Source organism: Bubalus kerabau, chromosome 19, assembly GCF_029407905.1.
Source record: "Bubalus kerabau isolate K-KA32 ecotype Philippines breed swamp buffalo chromosome 19, PCC_UOA_SB_1v2, whole genome shotgun sequence".
Classification (NCBI taxonomy): Eukaryota; Metazoa; Chordata; class Mammalia; order Artiodactyla; family Bovidae; genus Bubalus; species Bubalus kerabau.
The window spans coordinates 52337052-52354132 of record NC_073642.1 but is presented as its reverse complement, the minus strand read 5'-3'; the positions used below and the strand labels follow the sequence as shown (position 1 = coordinate 52354132).

The 17081-nt window shown below is 36.5% G+C and overlaps 1 long non-coding RNA gene across 4 annotated transcripts in view; it reads right to left on the bottom strand.

Moving 5' to 3' along the window:
• Positions 1 to 17081, bottom strand: part of LOC129634296 (uncharacterized) — a 58697-nt gene that overhangs the window by 12293 nt on the left and 29323 nt on the right. For 2 of the 4 annotated variants that reach the window (XR_008705536.1, XR_008705538.1), the window contains one exon: positions 8490 to 8697. The exons of 1 other annotated variant lie outside the window; for it this stretch is intronic. This is a non-coding gene — a long non-coding RNA (uncharacterized LOC129634296). Of the gene's footprint in view, positions 1 to 2733; positions 2968 to 8489; positions 8698 to 17081 lie in introns of those variants that run through there. One more of the 4 variants, XR_008705540.1, reaches the window with a different exon arrangement.

Genomic DNA, 17081 nt, shown 5'->3' with positions numbered 1-17081 from the left:
TAAAATTAAAAAAAAAAAAGAGAGAGAGATTTTAATGTGACACTCTCAAGATTGAATCTTCCCCTCATGGCCTCTATACCCAGGCTCCCTCATTTCAGTTGAGAACAACTATTTTTTTTTTCCTCTATCTTCAGTTACTCACACTTTAATCTGTCCAATTTTTCTTTTTGTTTTTTTCAAAATGTCTCCAAATTTCAAGCACTTTCTGCTACATTCAGAGCTGACACCCTGTCCAAATTATCATCATCTTTATGCTGGATTACTGTGATAGTTTTCCAACAAATTTCCTTGTTTTTACCCTTGGTCCCTGCAATCTATTCACAAAACACCGTGGTCAGGGCCATCCCTTTAGTAAATCAGTCATAAAGTCACTCTCCTCCCAAAAAAACTCAAAAACCAAAATTCAAAATGACTCAGAATTCTCATTTAACCTATCCCCTCCAACCTTTCTGATTTTTTTTCTTTCCTCATGTTGACTCTGCTCCAGTCCTATTGAACCCCTGATGTCCTTCAAACTTGTCTGATACATTTGCAACTCAGGGTTTTTTCCACCAACTCTCCTCTCTGCCTGGAATGCTCTTCCTCTTATATTTACATCACTAATTCTTATCATTCAAGTCATGTTCAAAAGCCTCCTTCTTCACGAGGCCTGCCGTGAACACTATGAAAATTGTACTCTTCCCCCTAAAACTACAAATCCCTCCTTTATGCTTTTTTTTTTCCTTTCCTTTATAGCACTTATTCAATATATTAAACAATTTATTACAGTGGTTGTTTGGTTTCTCTTTTGCTAGAACATGAGCTACTTAAGGGCAAAAATCTTGTCTGTTGGTTCAATGAAAGAGCCATAACACATTCTATGGCACATTGTAGGCCTTCAACAAATTCTTGAATTAAGATGCTAATGAAAGCCAAAGTTTACAAAATTACATTTTTAACAAACATCATCCAAATTTTTTCCTAGTCTATTGAATTACAGCCAGAGACATATCACTCTGGTGCCTAGATGGTAATTTAATTTCAACCTACAAAAGGCATTTGGGAATGTGAAGAAAAAAAGACAGTTTTTAAAGATTACATATGAGCTGTTTCCAGTCTATTGTCAGTTTTTCTTTTTTATATAAACTTGAGATACTCTAGCAATTATATAAAAGAGAAAAGTGTTATTCAGTAGGAAAAGTTACAATTTTTTACTTAATGAAAACATAACCAACCATATGTAGCACAGTTTCACATTCTTCTAATATTTTTACAAATCATACTTTTCCTACTAAATCTGACAGTACATGAAGACACTGGAAATCCATTGTTTTCTCCTCAAAGTTAATGCATGAATTTCCTAAGATATGTAAGCTGTAAACATTCTTGAAATGCAGGAATGAATAACTGTTATATATGGGGGACCATGCTATTCACTCTGGGATATATGGCGCTAAGAGAAAATAATTAAAAGAAAAAGCTTAAGTTCAGGAAACATTTTTACCTCACTTACTATACATCCATTCAGAATGCTTGACCATTTTTAGTCTGTGGATTGATGACTTCAAATTGGGTTGTTCAAATCTGTCTTCTTACCAGGTTTACCGTCTGTATACCTGTCAGTCACTGAGAGAGATTTGCTGAAGTTCCTTATTGTTGTCATATAAATTTTATGTATTTGAGACCACGTTATTAGGCGAATATAAAAATGACTATCATCACCCGTCTCTGATGTTGTTCCCATCTTTAAACCTGTGTGTGATACTGGAGCAGTGGCAGCACGTCCTTTTGGATTATTGCCCTTGGTTTCCTTTCACCTTTATGTGTCAGTTTTTTCCTGAATCTTCTCATTTAACACATATGTCTCTTGACAGTGGCACATAGGTATGTATTTGCCCATCTCTATACACTTGCATATGTGTTTTACCTATTCTGACAATCTGTCTTAACTGGAATGTTCAGCATCTTACTTTTAATGTAGTTGCAAGCATATTATGTTTTACATCTAGCTTTTTGTTTTTATTTGTTCCTCCTGGCCTATATTTCTGGTTTTATCCTTCCTTGTTTTGGGTTAGACATTTCTCTTGGTGAATTTTCCCTATTTTAATCTATCTGTCTGCTATGAACACATTTACTATTCCTTCAGTGGTTTCTCTAAATTTTAAAATTTACAGCTGTAACTTATAAAAGTCTAATATAATCAGTGTTTTACTTCCAATCAAATGCAAGTAACTTAGACTACTTTAACTCCATGTATACATCTCCTGACTTGCATGCTACATTCGTCTTTAAATACTATACATTTTACAAAATATTTATACATTGTTTCTTTTCATCAATGTAATACTTTTTATGTTTTCCACTATATTCAACTTTTTTATTCTTTCATGTACATCTATGTTTCAATTAATTTTAATCTACTAGCTACTTCCTTGGATCCAGTATTCAGATCAAAAAACAACATTGCCAATATCATAGAAGACTTACATCATGCTTTTTTTCTGGTTGCTATTCTCCTTAAAAGTAATTTGTGTGCTAACTTCTCATACCATTTTTATGAAGTTCAACAAAGGCAAATTAATATGTCATAAAATATATCATGACTGGCTTCTTTGGTTCTAAACTATCTTAGTGTAATTCACTTACATTGTGTATGTAGTCATGGATCATGAGTCCTCATTCTCATATAGTAGTTCATTGTATTATTAGAGCTCTATTTATTCATTCAACTGCTGATGAGCATTGAATAGTTTTCAGTTTGGATATTTTATTAGTTTGGTAGGGCTACCATAACAAAAACAGGCTGGGTGGCTTCAACAACAGAAAATTCGTTTTCTCACAGTTCTGGGGGCTAGCAATCTAAGATTGAGGTTCCCGCAGGCTTGGTTTCTCCTGAGGATTCTCTCCTTGGGTTGCAGATGGCTATCTTCTAGGTATGACATCAGATGGCCTTTCCTCTGTGCACACTCCACTATGTCTCTTCCTCCTCTTATAAGAAATGGGAGTCATATTGCATTATGGCACTACCCTCATGACCCCATTTGACCTTAGTCACCTCTGTAAACGTCCTATTTCCAAATACGTCATACTGTGGATGAGGACTTCAGCACAGGAATTTGAAGGGAACTCAATTCAGTCCATAAAAAGACATATTACACACTGCATTATGATGGACATTCTGGTGCGTATTTTGGTGATCATACATATTTACGTTTGATACATTGCTTGAAAAAAAGGAACTGGATTATATAATACCTGAAGGTTCACCTCTCTGGGTTGTCCTGCTTCATGCATCAAACTCGTGCTGGTCATCTATTTTACATATGCTAATGTACATGTTTCAAAGTTCTTCATTGTCCCAGTGTTCCAAAGTATCTGTAACAATATTCTTTCTCTAGAAACACATGAGAGTTCTAACTGCAAAACATCCTTAACTTAGATCCTTGCTATTATAGTGTCTCCTGTTCACATTTCAGTTATATCTGTTTCAGGCTTTTCTACTATCTTCTTGTGGTAAATAGATTTCTAGGATGGCCCTGTGACCCCTACATCCTTTTATCCACACCTTTGTATAATTCCTTCCCCTTGAATGGAAGTGGAGATTGATCTCCTTCTAGCCAACAGAATATGGCAAATGTTGGGGAATAATCACTCCCATTGTTATGTTTTATTACCTAACACTTTACCTTAGGGGACTAGAGCAAAAGATTCTTCTGCTGGCCTTGAAAAATTAAAATGCCATGTTGTGAGGAAGGGGCCCACTGGGAGAGGGCCACATGATAAGGAATTGGCAGAAAATCTCTAGAACCTAAGAGCAGTCCCTAGCCAACATTTAGCAAGAAATCCAACTCCAGTCCTATAGCCAAGAGAAACTGGATTTTGCCAATGACCACATGAGTTTGGAAGAGGACTCAAGGTTTATAGAAAAAAGCACAGCTTGACTAATGCCTTGAGCTCAACCTTGTGAAACCCTAAGCAGAGGACCCAGTGAGGTGATATTCACACTGTTGACACACAGTGACTGAAAGACAATAAATGCATGTTATCTAAAGGCACTTTCGTGGCAATTTCTTGTATAACATAGTGTGGAGAGTCCTTAAAAAACTGGAAATAGAACTGCCTTATGTCCAGCAATCCCACTGCTGGGCATACACACTGAGGAAACCAGAAGGGAAAGAGACACGTGTACCCCAATCTTCATTGCAGCACTGTTTATAATAGCCAGGACATGGAAGCAACCTAGATGTCCATCAGCAGACGAATGGATAAGAAAGCTGTGGTACATATACACAATGGAGTATTACTCAGCCATTAAAAAGAATACATTTGAATCAGTTCTAATGAGGTGGATGAAACTGGAGTCTATTATACATAGTGAAGTAAGCCAGAAAGAAAAACACCAATACAGTATACTAACTCATATATATGGAATTTAGAAAGATGGTAACAATAACCCTGTATGCAAGACAGCAAAAGAGACACAGATGTATAGAACAGTGTTTTGGACTCTGTGGGAGAGGGAGAGGGTGGGGTGATTGGGGAGAATGGCACTGAAACGTGCATAATATCATATAAGAAACTAATCGCCAGTCCAGGTTTGATGCAGGATACAGGATGCTTGAGGCTGGTGCACTGGGATGACCCAGAGGGATGGGATGGGGAGGGAGGAGGGAGGTGGGTTCAGGATGGGGAACACGTGTTCACCTGTGGCAGATTCATGTTGATTTATGGCAAAACCAATACAATATTGTAATTAGCCTCTAATTAAAATAAATAAATTTAAATAAAAAAAGAGAGTTCCATGCATTTCCTACTTTTAAATACTTTTTATCCATTTAAATCTAGATTTCTGCTAGTCTGATCTATTCTGATCTTTAACTCTTTAAGTTGTAAACTATTGTCTTTTAGCGCTTTATATCAAAGTATTCTCTTCTAATCTTCATTGCTTAAGGCATCAGTCCAGTCTCTATTTTTGTACCTTTAGAATACATAATTTTGTTTTGCCTGCTTTGAGATTTTTACTCTTTGGTTTCACTCTTTGGTTTTCCTAAGTGTTACATGCCATTATGTGGTTTTCCTCTTACTTATTTTGAGGCTTTGTGGCATTTATTTATTATTTGACTTGATATTTGATAATTTTTTTCTCACCATATTTCTTCTCCATTTCTAAAACACTAAGTATATACATGCTAGACTTACACTCTACCCCCATATATCATATTTTCTGTATCATTTTTCTTTAGATATTTTCTTCTGATATGTCTTTCACCGTATACTTGCTTTTCACTTATGGTTAGTTTTCTATTAATTAACATACTCACTGAATCATAAATTTCAATCATTGCAGTTTTCAATTCTAGAATTTCCATTTGATTCTTTTCAACAGTTTCTAGTCATTATTTAATTCTCAATCCTGTGTTTTATTTCTTTGATCATTTAAGCATTTTTATCCTAAAGTTCTCATTGGGATTCCCAGAGATTTTTCTAGTGACTATAATATTTCTAGATTTTCCAACTGAGATTCATGTTTCTACCTATGCCTGACTTTTATTGAATACCAGCCATTGTATATATATTTTTTTAATGTAAAGGAAACTGGAGGTTTTAGATGAAGTTACCCTCATGTTTTGAGGCAGACAGCTACAGCAGAGGTTAACCGTGACAGCACGCATGAAAGCCCAGTGGTTAATCTCGGCCATTGCTCCTCAGTGGGCCTTCAACTGCAAATGCCTCACCCCCCTCAGTGTTTGAATCCTCAAAAATGCTCATTTTATACTACTCAGCAATGATTTTGGAATTGAAAAAAGCCTTGAACTAAAAGTAATACAAAGTGCCAGAGTTTTGTTTGTTTTTTTTTTTTAACACCTTGTCTCCATAATAGTAGCTCTCCAACACCTTTAAGAAAAACAAAAATTTCTCCAACTTTCCTAGCTGCTTTTAGTGGGGATAGTTGATTAAAACCACATAGCCTACCACTAGGAGTAGAACCTCAAAATAAGTATTTTAAATAGCTCAGTGACCAGATAATTATTCTTAGAAAAAGCAGTGGCTCAGATGGTAAAGAGTCTGCCTGAAATACGGGAGACCAGGTTCAATCCCTGGGTCAGAAAGATCCCCTGGAGAAGGAAATGGCAATCCACTCCAGTATTCTTGCCTGGAAAATTCCATGGACAGAGAAGCCTGGCAGGCTACAGTCCATGGCATTGCGAAGAGTCGGACACAACTGAGTGGCTAATACATACACATATACATGTAGTCCAGGATATGTAAAATAAATTTGGTCCAGGTTAATAGGTAGCTAGAGCACAAAAAAGAAATTAAGTGCTTTGGGAAAGACTTGTATGTCTTGAAAAGTGAAGTGAAGTCACTCAGTCGTGTCCGACTCTTTGCGACCCCGTGGACTGTAGCCTGCCGGCTCCTCTGTCCATGGGATTCTCCAGGCAAGAATACTGCAGTGGGGTGCCATTTCCTTCTCCAGGGGATCTTCCTGACCCAGGGATCGAACCTGGATCTCCCACATTGCAGGCAGACGCTTTAACCTATGAGTCACCAGGGAAGCCCCTGGTGTCTTGATAAGGGAATATCAAAGTAAGAAATTTAAAACTGTTGAAGCAAAAGGATATTATCAAATATAGTTGTGTAAAGAAAAAAAAGCATTCATATAGAATACAGCCTATTTATTTGATTTCACGAGGACTGACACATTTACTCTAGGTTACTTTATAAATACTTTCAATAAAAAAGTTCAGAATACCTGACTAATCCTTTCCCATTCAAAACAATATAAATAATTAGAATGTTTTGTGGTGACCGTTCCACACATACATTGTAGTTAATATCAGATGTTATGTGGAAAACATCCAAACACTGATTTTTTTTCCCTCTTAACCTTGTACACATATCAAAGCTACATAAGACAAATAGAAAGAGAAGCAAATCAAGTATTGATCAATTTAGGGCTCAAAGTATTCTATAGTAGATAGCTCAACATTTGATTGAATAATTCCCTGCTGCTGCTGCTGCTAAGTCGTTTCAGTCGTGTCCAACTCTGTGCGACCCCATAGACGGCAGCCCACCAGGCTCCCCCGTCCCTGGGATTCTCCAGGCAAGAACACTGGAGTGGGTTGCCATTTCCTTCTCCAGAATAATTCCCTAGGGCATGACAAAAAATAAGTGAAGTGGCTGCAAGATTTAGCTGTTTTTTTGTTTTTGTTTTTGTTTTTTCCGGTAAGTGGCCTGTTCTTTGTAAGAGTAGCACTTTGAACTGTTTCAGAGCAATTTACTAGCTATTAACTCTTTTTGTTCCCAAGGTAGAAGAACAAGTATTACTACCCAGAGAGTTTAGGTGAATTGAGAAAAATCACAGAGCAAATTACTACAGATATTAGAAACAAATTCTTCTGGTTTTGTGTTTTGCTATTTTACCACATTTTCTCCTTGTAATGTTAGCTGATGCATGACACAAATATACACAAATAATGGCAAGAAAACTATTTTAGCTTTCTCTTATACACAAACTCTATTCTTAAAAACACTTCACTGCTTGTAAAAATATATATATCTTGAGATACACTCAATTAAAGCTGCAGTAAGTGTTGTTCTCAGCACAAACAGCTGTTCAAATATAATTCCAAAGGGACAGGCTGTATTACAAACATATATTCTAAAGTAACGTGAAAGGAGAAATGAGGAAGGAAAAAAAAGGAAAGAGCAAAGCAGATCAGAAAAGAAAGAAAATTTCAGGCACTGATGGCAAGACTAGAAAATTGATGTTTGGGGTCTATAACATGCAGACCTTCTACAAAAAAGCCAACTTTGGGCTGTTCAGATGCTTGCAATAAAACCCTTTTTATTTGTATGTTAGCATTAATCAATATATCATTCTCTGGAACTATTCAAAGATATTAGAATGACTTGGTCTCTTTAATGACTCCCTTCTTTCTTTCAACAATAAAAGTCATTTTTCCAGGCATGTGAGACATATAAGTTCAAACTGTCTGATATTTTAGTTCTTTTTTTTTTTAGAAAGCCATCAATTGGACACCATTATGATTTTATAAAGTCAATATTTCCATTGGCCATGTAATTGCTAAAACTCTGCTATTTTTTCCTTGCATCAGAGAAATTCCACACACAACTTCTTCCTAATTTACATTATTTAGAAGATTCCATATTGAGAATTCATTCAGTTACCTAAAAATAGGCTTATTTTGATGACAATATTAAAATAGCTTCCTTGGTATGTAGTTCTAATTTTATACATTTTTCCCTCAAGTTGAATGGCTAATATGACTTTGTTTCTATCATTCCTACTGAGAAATCAATTGTTTGCCTACAAAGAGATTATTTCTTTTCAACTGCTTTTTAAAACAGATATTTTTATCTTTGTTTTGCAGTTTGACTATCATAATCTGCTATTGAGGTTATTTTTAATTATATATTTAGTTCTAGAAATGGGTTCTTTTTCCAATAATCTTGGCTATTTGAGTTGCTATTTATATTTAAACACATTTTATTTTATTAAACTATGCAATATACATACATATGAATTCTATAGTATTATACAATAATAGAAATGCAATCTCTTGTTTATGATTGTGCAGCTGGTTATTTCTCCAGACTCTTTCAAGGTGGTTGATATTCCCATGTGTTTTCTGTTCTCTGTTTTATTGTGAGCCTTATCTTCCTTAAACTTCCATCTGTGATATTCTTTAAAGCCTGAATGTGAGAAAACTCTATTGAGGATTTGCTTCTACTTGGAAATGTAAGCCGCTTTAAGCTAATTTTTTTTCTGGACACAGAAATTATAAATTCTAGAGGGTTCTGATTCAATACATCATGTAGAAAAATCCTGGACTCATATCTTCCCATGGACACAGTCTGCAGCTACATATAGAAAAATTTTCTTTTAAAAGAACCCAAATGCTGACTGAGTCATGACTACACATCAGGTTAAGAATAAAAACCCATTTGAATCAGTTCTAATGAGGTGGATGAAACTGGAGCCTATTATACAGAGTGAAGTAAGCCAGAAAGAAAAACACCAATACAGTATACTAACACATATATATGGAATTTAGAAAGATGGTAACAATAACCCTGTGTATGAGACAGCAAAAGAGACACTGATGTATAGAACAGTCTTATGGACTCTGTGGGAGAGGGAGAGGGTGGGAAGATTTGGGAGAATGGCATTGAAACATGTAAAATATCATGTATGAAACGAGTTGCCAGTCCAGGTTCGATGCCTGATACTGGATGCTTGGGGCTGGTGCACTGGGATGACCCAGAGGGATGGAATGGGGAGGGAGGAGGGAGGAGGCTTCTGGATGGGGAACACATGTATACCTGTGGCGGATTCATTTTGATATTTGGCAAAACTAATACAGTTATGTAAAGTTTAAAAATAAAATAAAATTAAAAAAAAAAAGAATAAAAACCCATCCAAAGCTGGTTGGAGAAGCTGGGACACAATCTCACTATAAGCTTCACCCCCAGTACAGCGACCCACAACTTGGAGGGAACGCAAATCCAGAGCCTCTCCCTGAAAAGCTGAAGCTTTGAACCCAACATTGGATATGCTAACTTCTAAAACATACAGCTGGGAGATGAGCTTCTAAAAATCTAACTTTGAAAACCAATGGGGTGGCCATCCAAGACTGTAGTGATTAAAAACCACTCAAAGACTTGGACGCACAACTCACCTACCCTAGGGCCGAACTCAGAAGCAGCTGGTTGTTCCAAGTCTCAAACCAAAGAGGCTCAACTACTTGTGTTAAGTGTCAGCCTGAGGGGCAGGCATTTATGTTAACACATGCATCTAGGAGCCTGCTGGAACACTCTCCAGGGATAGAGGCCCTATTTGCACTCTCCCTTTGCCACACTCTAGAGCACCAGCATCTAATATCTGGGAGCTTACATACCTGATGCCACAATTTTTGCTACTTCTGCCTAGGTAACACTTCTTGAATCCTGACTGAAGGCCAAGAAGTTTGTGTTCCTGGTCTCTTGGGACTATTATAGTGGTTATCTCTCAGAAAGGAGCTCATATTCTTGTCTGGCACCCTGATTATTCCTTCTACTGTCAAGGACACTCCTAGATCACCTGGCTCCGGTGACCAGCAGAGTTTGTGCTTGTAGTCCAACAATATGCATTAGCATACTTTTAAAAGCTGACATCTGAAAGTCTGGCTTCCATTCATCTCAAATCTAGGTGCTGAAGTCATCCTGTATGGGATAATTCTTGTCTGGGAGCTATTTAAAATATAATAGCCTGCTTGGATAAGTACAAAGGTTTGTAAGAAACCAAGACATAAGGAAAGGTTGAAGACAAGGTCCACCTCCTATATGAGGTCATTCCTTTAAGACTGGGAGAGGTGACTCTTTCATCTACAGAAAACCAAGACAGAATGTTAAGCTAAATAGAAGAATATGTTCCTAATTATACAAGATAAACTTCAGGAAAAAAAAATATGAAACAAAAAGTAATTTACCTGATAAAAGAGTACAAAGTAATAATTAAGAAGGTATTCAAAGAAGGAAGGAAAATGAATGAACACAGAGAAAATTTTAACAAAGAGATAGTAAACATAAGAAGGTACTAGATAAAAGTCACAGAGGTAAAGAATACATTAGCTTAGTTGAACAATACACTAGAAGGGTTCAACAACAGAAGATAAAGCAGAAGAAAGGATCGGTCAACTCAAAGACAGACTAGTAAAACCCAACCAGAACAGGAAAAAAAAAAAGGTAGCTTCAAGGACTTATGTGGAAGGAAGGGAGAGATATATAAAGAGACAGAAATCCTATCTGAAGAAATGATGGCTGGCAACTTCCCTAAATTGGGCAAAAGGGACCCACACCAAGATGCATTAACTTATGATGTTTTAACTATAGGGCAAAGAGAGACTATTAAAATTAGCAAGAGAAAGACAAGGGAATCCCCATAAGACTATGGGCAGATTTCTCAGCAAAACGGTAAGGCAGTGGCATGATATATTCAAAGCACTGATAACTTTGAAAGAAAACAACTGCCAACAATCCTTTAGCTGGCAATGATATCACTCAGAAGTGGAGCAATAAAGAGCCATCCATATAAGTTAAAGCTAAAGAAGTTCATTATCACTAAATCAACTTTATAAAATGGTGAAGAGACTTCTATAATATGAAAAAAGGGCACTAATTAGTAATAAGTATACATATGAAGCGACTTCACTTTCACTTTTCACTTTCATGCATTGGAGAAGGAAATGGCAACCCACTCCAGTGTTCTTGCCTGGAGAATTCCAGGGATGGGGGAGCCTGGTGGGCTGCCGTCTATGGGGTCGCACAGAGTCGGACCCGACTGAAGCGACTTAACAGCAGCAGCATACATATGAAAGAATAAATCCTGCTGGTAAATATATAATAAAGATCATGGATTAATCACTTATAAAGCTAGTATAAAGGTAAAAAGACAAAAGTAGTAAAAAAAAAAAAAAGAAAAACTATAACTACAATAATTAAACAATACACAAGATTAAATTATGTAAAATGTTACATCAAAAGCAAAGTGTGAGGAGAGTAATCATGTTGTTACAATGAGATCAAATATAAGTGGTTATCAACTTAAAATAGACTGTTATAGGTATAAGATATTAAATGTAAGCCTCACGATAACCACAAAGCCAAAACCAATTCTAAACACACAAGAGAGAAAAAGAAAGGTACACACACCAATGAATAAAGTTGTCAAAACACAAAGGAAGAGAGCAAGGAAAGAAGTAAAAGGAATTAAAAAACTGTCCAGAAAAAAATAAATTGCAATAAACACACGCCTAATCATACTCACTTTAAACCTGAATGGACTAAATTCTCCAATCAAAAGACAGAGTGGCTGAATGCATGAAAAAGCAAGACCTAACTATGTGCTGCCTGTAACAGAGTTTTACTAACTGTATATATTAACAGGACAAACTGACATTTTTAAATTTAGATTTTTCATCCGAGAACGGAATCTGCCTTTTCATTTCTTCAGTTACTGTGTATGTCAATATCATTCTTCATATGGGCCCTGTGTCTTCTTTATTAGTACCTGAGTATCTTAACTTTTGGTTGCTATTTTAATGTTTTCCTTTAACACAAGATGATTTCAACTAATTTAACTGGATACTGAAGAAGGGTATCTCACCTCGCATCTGAATTTTACTATCATGATGAGCATTTAAAACCTCTCACCTTGCACTCCTTGACTGACTGAATTTCTTTGTCATTTGTACTCCTCTTTCAAAAAATTTCAGTCTTTGGTAGTAGGTGATTCTTACCTTCGTTCTAGCGTATGTACTTGTCTTTATAATGTTTCCAGAGAAATATTGTAGTTTTTTTTTTTTTTATCTGTTTCTATGTATCATTTACTGCTTTGAGAACACTTTTGACTGTTGTTTCCTACTTAAGGCAATGTTATAAATATCGGACATTTGATATGTTTTAGATGTGTTTGTAAGGGCTTCCCAGGAGGCACTAGTGGTAAAGGACCAGCCTGCCAATGCAGGAGACATAAGAGATGCAAGTTCAGTCCCTGGGTCGGGAAGATCCCCTGGAGGAGGGCATAGCAATCCACCCCAATATTCTTGACTGGAGAATCTCATGGACAGAGGAGCCTGGTGGGCTGCAGTCCATGGCGTTGCAGAGTTGAACATGACTGAAGCGACTTAGCATGTGTGCGTGCATGCACAGATGTGTTTGTATGTTTCGGAATTTCTCTTCGACATATAAATTCTTAAATGTAAATTGCTATAGTATTCAATATATGAATCAAGACAATGATTAAAAGATGAGTTTGTTTCTGACATTCTCTGCCAACTCATCACCCAACAACCTAATCTCCTTTGATTGCTTATGCCATCTCCTTAAACTTCCCTGACCAGTTATTATTACCAAAGGAAATACGATTTGTTCTTTCACACTAAAAAAAAAGGAAAAAAAAAAAATAGTGACACTGTTAGTACAGGAATGCAAGGATTTCATTATCACTAAGCCCCACCAGGCAGAGAGAGAGAGAGGTATACAGTGCTGACTTGCACACCCAGAGTAGTGGGAGGAGTCAAAGTAAAGGTGCAGAACCTGGCAACACGAAGCAGTGGAGGAGGGTTAGTCAGGCAGGAGGAGCATCAAATCTAGGCTACTGGGGCTCATGGTTTCCTTAAGGAATGAGGAGAATGAAATGAGAGAGCAGAGCCTCAGCTTTAATGAATGTCCCTAGAGACTGGATTCCTTACTAGCAATACAATTTTTCCTCCAGGTTAATTCAATTTTGTGAAATATTGTGAAGAGACTAAAGCACAAGTGGGTCAGTAAAACTTCATAGTTTGAAGAACTGAGGTATAATCTATTACATTCATACATTTATTCATTCAAAAGAGGTGAACTGAATACTTATCTTGTGCCAGGAACTGCTCAATGAGCTTACATATGGCAGTGAGCAAAATAACAGATCAAGATTCCTTCCTTTATAGAAATGACAGCTGTAGAAGATAAATGAAAATGAAGATGAAAAAAGGAAAGAGTGTAATCCAGAGCATTTTAGATCCTGTCAAGTCAAAGGAAAAAGGTGAAGAAAGGGACCAGGAGTGTTGGGGGGCATCAAATACCCAGTATTATGTGAATGAAAGTTTAGTTTGTATAAAATATAATCTGGATCAAATGTTACTGCAATTCACAGTTTTAAAATATTACTACTGCTCTAATTTTGCTCAAAATCAGAATTCCTAATGGTTTGGACCATATTACACCTATCAGCATGAATAAATTAAGAGATATTTGGAAACTTAGAAAAAAGGAGAGACAATTTGTTCTCATCTTTGACTAGTATAGCAAATTAAACCAGGTGGTAAATACTTTGAAATCTGTCTTAAATTTGCCACAGATTCCAAAGTGAATAAAACTAATTTAAATCTCAAATGGCTGCAATACAATACAGTGAAGAAAGAAAATTTTTAACCACAGTAAAGTTACTGATATTCTAAGATGTATCTGAACAAAATATATATGAACACCTCAGTTCAAAGTCAAATATTTCATATTTCAAAATGTCTCTAGTGGTATTCTAGAATTTATGTGAGATATTTGGCAATGTGCATACCTTAGTCCTATTTTTCTCATCCTGAAGTTACTGAGGAAGAGAAAGATTATACTGGACAATTTTAAAGATACTATTAATCTCTATTGCTTGGTTATTCATATAACCTTTAAGACATATAGCCTTTAAGACAGCTAACTGGACCCAATAGTGCTTCAGTAAAAGCATGCAAATCTTCAAAGAGAAATTTACAGTCCATATTTAAGTTAAATAATTTTATAGATTTAAAACTACGTCATATAACAAACACAAAAAATGAGTCCTATTCTTGTCTAGATGCTTAAAATTATCTGTGGCATTTCATTGTGTTTTGTTTTGCTTTATGTAGTTTGTAGCAAGATAAATAGAAAAAAAGTAATGGAAATACATATTGAAAAATGGGATACTAGAGAAGTAATTTTTAGACTCTTTCAGTAGATGCATAGTGGATGTGTATCTGCAATGACTGCCACCTAAAGTTTATTCCCTAAAATAGATTTATTAAGAATTTTGTTAATACCATAACTACCATGAATCTCTAGACAATATATTTCTTATTCATCTATGAAAAACCCTTTTAACTGTATGTTAACTATATCCATGTAAACATCTACATTTGTTTCTGTGCAGGTACACATATGTATGCTTCATATATATGAGTGTTGAAGCATATTTCAGATCTTCTAGCTTCAAAATATGTTATCTGATACAAAAAAAAGAAAACTAAACTAAATCATCTGAAACATAAAAAGTTATTTTAATATACAAAACAAAAAAATTAGCTTTCAGAATCTTTTGAACTTCTATAACCAGTATGATAAAAAAATAGATAATATGTGAAAATGGATAAAGGCTGTGTGAATAAGTGATTTACAGAAAAGTAAATATAATGACTAAAAAAAAAAAGAGAGAAAAAGATGCAATTTCATTAAGTTGGGTAAAATATTTGTACAGTCACAAACTTACCCCAGATACATGGAGTCTTGGATTTAACCTGGATTTACTTTACCTAAACACCATTCTTCCAGAGAAGGCAATGGCACCCCACTCCAGTACTCTAGCCTGGAAAATCCCATGGACGGAGGAGCCTGGTGGGCTGCAGTCCATGGGGTTGCTAAAAGTCAGACACGACTGAGCGACTTCACTTTCACTTTTCACTTTCATGCATTGGAGAAGGAAATGACAACCCACTCCAGTATTCTTGCCTGGAAAATCCCATGGGCGGAGGAGCCTGGTGGGCTGCCGTCTATGGGGTCGCACAGAGTTGTACGCGACTGAAGCGACTTAGCAGCAAACACCATTCTTCAGAATGTGGTCACTTAAAGTTACGTGTGTGATCCAGATCATGATAGCAAGTAGCAAGATCCTGAGTTCACCTCCTCCCACAGACACACCAGCACTAGAACTACATGTAGAACAACTCTCTAAAAACAACCTGGGGACAAAGATAACAGACTTTCTACAACTAAGGACATAAAGGAAAGGCCACATTGAGATGAGCAGCAGGGGCAGAGACGTGTTCAGTCAGAACCCAAGTAGTGGAGGTCAGGGAATTCCAGATGCTGTTAAAGTGCTGTACTCATTATGCCAGCAAGTTTGCCCACAGGACTGGAAAAGGTCTCTTTTCATTCCAATCCCAAAGAAAGACAATACCAAAGAATGTTAAAGTTACTGTACAAATGCACCCATTTTCACATACTAGCAAGATTATGCTCAAACTCTTTCAAGCTAGGCTTCAGTAGTACATGAACCAAGAACTTCTAGATGTATAAGCTAGATATAGAAAAGGCAGAGGAACCAGAAATCAAATTGCCAACATATACTGGATTATAGAAAAAGCAAGAGAATTCCAAAAAACATCTACTTCAGTTTCTTTGACTATGCTAAGGTCTTTGACTATGTGGATCACAACAAACTGTGAAAAATTCTTAAAGAGATGGGAATACCAGCCCATCTTACCTGCCTTCTGTGAAACCTGTATTCAAGACAAGAAGCAATAGTTAGAACTGGACATGGAACAATGGACTGGTTCAAAATTGGGAAAGGAGTACGTCAAGGTTGTATATTATCACCTACCTTATATTACTTATATGCAGAGTGGTAGTGATTTGGTTACTAAGTCTTGTCCAACTCTTGTGACCCCATGGAAAATAGCCCTACCAGGCTCCTCTGTTCATGGGATTTCCCAGGCAAGATTACTAGGGTGGGTTGTCATTTCATTCTCCAGGGGATCTTTGCAACCAAGGATAGAACCCAGGTCTCCTGCATTGCAGGCTGATTCTTTACCAGCTGAGCCATCAGTGAAGCCCTATATCCAAATTACATTATATGAAATGCCAGGCTGGAATCAAAATTGTGGGGAGAAATATCAACAACCTCAGAGATCCAGATGATACAACTTTAATGGCAGAAAGTGAAGAGGAACTAAAGAGCCTCTTGATTAAGGTGAAAGAGGAGAGTGAAAAAGATGACTTAAAATTCAACATTCAAAAAACAAAGATCATGGCATCCAGTTCTATCACTTCATGACAAATAGATGGGGAAAAAGTGGAAACAGTAGCAGATTTCATTTTGGGGGGCTCAAAAATCACTGCAGATGGTGACTGCAGCCATGAAATTAAAAGACGCTTGCTCCTTGGAATAGCTACAACCAACTTAGACAGTATATTAAAAAACAGAGACATCACTATGCCAACAAAGGTCTGTATAGTCAAAGCTATGGTTTTTCCAGTAGTCATGCAGGGACGTGTGAGTTGGACCATAAAGAAGGCTGAGCAGCAAAGAATTTATGCACTTGAACTGTGAGGCTGGAGAAGACTCTTGAGAGTCTCCTAAACTGCAAGGAGCAATCCTAAGGGAAATTGCTCAACAATAATCCTAAGGGAAATCAACCCTGAATATTCATTTGAAGGACTGATGCTGAAACTCCAATGCTTTGTCCACCTGATGAGAAAAGCCAACTCATTGGAAAAGATCCTGATGCTGGGAAAGATTGAGGGCAAGAGGA